Source organism: Lepidothrix coronata, unplaced genomic scaffold (assembly GCF_001604755.1).
Source record: "Lepidothrix coronata isolate B3197 unplaced genomic scaffold, Lepidothrix_coronata-1.0 Scaffold3, whole genome shotgun sequence".
NCBI lineage: Eukaryota > Metazoa > Chordata > Aves > Passeriformes > Pipridae > Lepidothrix > Lepidothrix coronata.
The window spans coordinates 7,749,372-7,753,838 of record NW_016690183.1 but is presented as its reverse complement, the minus strand read 5'-3'; the positions used below and the strand labels follow the sequence as shown (position 1 = coordinate 7,753,838).

The following is a 4,467-nucleotide window of genomic DNA, read 5'->3' as shown; positions in this document are numbered from 1 at the left end:
GCTAATAATAGCCATCAGCAGCTAAAGCAGATGGGGTCAATGAGCTCTCCTCTCTCCTCCTTCACTGCTGAATTCACAACTATAGCTTGGAACATGTTGTAGTTGTCAGTCATTGTACAGGTAGCAAATTACTGAGCACCTTAAATAAAGAGGGAAGAAAAGGGCATGTACCAAGAGAAGTTAATTTGTAAAGCATGATGGCCCTCGGGCCTACAGAAGGGCTCCACATCTTCATTAACACGGGTTATTTTTGTGTGAGTTGCTCTGTAGGGAATTTTAATGTTCAGTAGGCATCAGTGATGTAAGAATTGGGTAGGGATACCCTGAACGAGAAATGTGACAGTGGCCATGTCTTGAGAGGCAACCTAAACCTTAACCCATATCTAGATCATACACAACTTATCCAAGAGCTGTGGAGATGGTGGAGTCTGGTTTCCTATGGTTTTGTCTTGCATCCAAGGGGATGCATACTCGCATTGTTTCTGCAGGAGTAGAATTCAGGACATTTCACTCTGCACTCAGCCAGGGCATCCATGCAGTAGCCTTCTCAGTGGGACAGTTTATAAGGGTGTTCTCCTCACTATCGGCTTGCCTATTTTTCTTGCTGGAGGAACTTAAAATATCTGATGCTGGCAAGTTTTTTTTACATTGGACTGGCTGGCCAGCAGGATTAAAGGTTACTAGAAGGAGACTGAGTCAAGTTATGCATACACATAAACATATACATACAATTACATAAACCTCAGTGCCTTAGGAAACTAAGCTATAAGTAGCATGAGGTGTAGTAGGATTATATGAAAAATGGTATTTTCCTCAAATAGCTAGAAAGGCAGTTAAGTTTGTTTGGACACCTGGTGGTTCAATAACATCTGAACATGTATATACACAGAGAGAGAAAATTATCAGCAGAACAAAAGGAGATGAAAGAAATCCACCTTGAAAGTATACACATGTCACTGACATTTTTGAAGTGTGAGTGTGTTGTAATACACTATACGCAAGCAGGTGTACTGAGCAGTGGGCATAATTTAAGGCATATTTCTTAAAGCAAGTAGAATTGGTTATTCTCCTTACAGAAATAAAGAGTAATATATCCAAGATTGGTGGTGGAACTACATTTTCAAACCTAACTAGTGGAGTACTGTCCTGGCTGTAGAGGACAACAAGTCCTTCTGCAGTGTTTTCCTTCAAAAGAAAAGAAATCCATTCAAAACACAACATCTATGGCCAAGTTGATTTGTCCTAAACAGCCCACTGCAGATGATTAAGAGCTACATTTGGCTCTGCTCTTTGTTTCATGTGGAACAAGGCGCTGTGGCAACTTATACATCGTCATAATGATCATGGCGTGGTTACAGAATCCCCCGTTGCTCCAGAAATGTCGTGTGGCTGATAGATTAGGGCAAGATGCTGCTCCCCATATTCAAGATTTGCCTCATGATAAGGATATTTTTGGGTAAGTTGCTCCACAGAGAATTCCTCCCCAGAGTTCAATATGCTTCAGTGATGTAGGAATTAGGTTAGGCGTCAGATGAAATCTGCAATCTTGTCTGATGTAACTGTAAATGACTGAGGTTAGGTTGCAGACAGCAGGAAACAGCTACTTAAATTCATTGTGACATGTACGTGGCAAGTTGTAAAATAATAATTTATAAAAGCAAAGATGGCAGTGTTTAGTTCTGAATTATATCTTTGGAGCTATTTCGTTCCTTTAAAGTTTAAGTATCGAAAGGACTGAGTTCTTGTGCACAGTTGACTTCAATGTAGACATTTCTGAAAGCAGCTATAAATATATTTACCTCTCCAAATTTGATTAAGGCTCTGGTAAGTGCAAAATATTCTCAAATCTGTTTTGCATTCTCTCAGTTAATGTTTTGATGTCTGTCTTCAGCTTTATGCTACCACAGAGTTGGCAAGGCACAGACAAAGCATTTTTTCCCAGCTCCCAACCATATCATAAATTCCACAAGCTTATAAAGCAGTGTTTATTCTGCTGGCATTCCCTAATGCAGCAAGTATATAGATGCCTAGCAGGGAAAAGAGATGATTTGGGTACAAATAACTACTAATAGTAAAAATTTTACTGTACTGTGGAAGAAAATTTTCAAGGGTTAATTCGCCACAGATTGCAATTGTTCTTCTAGAAAAGCTGCTTTGAACTATGCATGGCAATCTGACTCCCTGCTTGGGACTGCTGGAACTGAGCAATGATCCAGTGACATTCCCCAGGGAAGCTTTCTTGGCATGGCCTGTGCTCAGTTCCCTCCAAACCTGACATTCACAGAGAAGTAGAGAAAGAAATAGCATAGGGGTATCTACAACCTTGTAGGTGTTCTACAAGCTAACTGAACTCAGTGCAGGAGGTGAAAAAGCATCTGTTTGGATGGGGGAGCATTCCCAGGTCCCAGGGATGAGGCACTATAGTCCCTTTCCCTCCTTCTGGTATCTGAACAGATACTTCTCTATCTGGTATTATAAGCCACAGACATTCAAAACTCTGTCATCCAGAAATAGAGTGATTTGTTTTAGTAATCAGATCATACTAATAAATATGATCTTTGCTTCTTTACCTTTTGGTGGTGCATCTATAGATCACCTTTTTTTGGATTTTTAGGGTTTTTTAATATTGACAGAAAAGGGATTTACTTCTCTCTCATTCATTTATTTGCCAGGGGTATTTTTCCATACCAATTTTTAAAGTTTTCATGCAGCACCAATGAGCATGACATTTTCTTTAAAATATGTAGATTGGAATTCTCTGTTAAACCAAGGCAGAGGGTTTAAGAAAGATACCAAATATCACGTTTCACACTAAAACAAGTGTTGTTCAAACCATTATTTATAAACATGGACTAAGTAAAATAGAACGAGTCCAATGATTAGCAAAAACACAACCTCGATAGCATGTATGAGAATCAGACAGGTTTCACAAAACAATGACAGACAGCAAGATAGAAAACTAATAATTTCCTTATCAGGTGATGCCCTCAGAGAAGAGCTTCATGACCATGGAGTGCTGAACACCCCTGAAAAACTTTGAGGTTGCAAGAAATGTAAGGAAATTATGCTCTAGAGGTCAAAAGTCCCTAAAGGAAACTTGGCATAGCCAACCTGAAAAAACCTGATTAAGAGCTTGATTCTGACTTCATATGCTACAGACTGTCTTAAGTCGAGACCCCCTGAGAGTCACTTATCTCAGTTGAACTATAGTTTTGTATTGAACATGGAAGTTTTAGTGGTTTGTAGCATTTGAATAAATGTTTTTGAATAGCCATGTAACTGACAGGTGCTTCTGGAGGGCTCAACTCCTGCCATGGAGAAGAAAAACTCTTGTGGGACTCAGGCTCTGGTTCAGCCCCCAGAGCACCTAGGCACCTCATTTGCCTGCTGTTCTTTCTCAACCTGGGCAAAGCCATGATAGGCAGCTATCTCTGTTATCCTGTTCTGTACAGTTCAGAACAAGACCACCAACACTCAACAGATGTGACTACTCTACCTCACCACAATCTTTTCAGCAAGGAGCCAGGTAAGGGCTAGATTTCCTTGTTGAAGTGAGCAGGGCTATCAGCAAGTCCTGTCCAAGAGCCATAAGCATTCTTCATTCCTAAATCATATGGCTTGGCTTCTGGGAAGAAAATTATTGGTCTGTGCTGGTATGCAATAGCCTTTTAATCAAGTGACTGAGGCTTCTTTTTTGTTATTTAAAAATACAGACCTGGTAACAATCTATAATGATTCACTGAGAGCACTTTTCAGGTAAAGGTCTTGAGTAGCATCCTTCAAATTCTACTGAACTCTTGTGAGGTAAGAATTAATGTCTGGCTCTACACATGGGTACATTTTGCTCTGGGAAGGCAAGAGGCCAATTTCATAGAGGCAACTAGAACCTCATGGCACTCATAAACTTTGGAAAACACAAGCCGGGACTTTTTGCCCACAATGGGAATGCAAAGTGACTGGTGTTCAGTTCTCCAAGTGTTTTGCCTGCTTGTCATATTCTTTAGCCATTGGGCTCTTCTGCCTGGAGTGCCTGAGTGCTGTGGTCAAGGTGTACTGCAGGCTACTGCATGATTGCATGAGATGCACTCTGACTCAAGACAGTCTGATTTTTTTTCTTCCTCAGATCACTTTTTCCCTGGTCTCTAGCTATACCTAGGCAGTGAACAGAGTAAAATGCAGAACTCCTAATAACAGTCACATTGAACTGAAAAAAATACTAGCTTTAATCCTTTTTGTCTGTGTCTCTGCATTTTCCAGCATCTATAAAATGTTATTACCTATATATTAAAATACAGCAGATGTTGGTCAAGCATTTCTACTTAAGACTTAAAGCTAAGCTTCCACAACCATCTATTACTCCTGGAGTGAGACACTGGGGAATGGTTAAGCTTTCTTGGGTGTTTCATAAACGCAGTAACCCTTATGTGAGCTGTTTCAAGACTGGACTGAGTACTCTGTCAAGATGTT

At 40.2% G+C, this 4,467-nt stretch overlaps 1 long non-coding RNA gene across 3 annotated transcripts in view; it reads left to right on the top strand.

Moving 5' to 3' along the window:
- Nucleotides 1-1,363: 1,363 nt before the first annotated feature.
- Nucleotides 1,364-4,467, top strand: part of LOC108499917 — a 17,426-nt gene continuing 14,322 nt past the window's right edge. For 2 of the 3 annotated variants that reach the window (XR_001875692.1, XR_001875693.1), the window contains exon 1: nucleotides 1,364-1,456. This is a non-coding gene — a long non-coding RNA (uncharacterized LOC108499917). Of the gene's footprint in view, nucleotides 1,457-2,978; nucleotides 3,054-4,467 lie in introns of all 3 variants that reach the window. The other variant, XR_001875694.1, reaches the window with a different exon arrangement.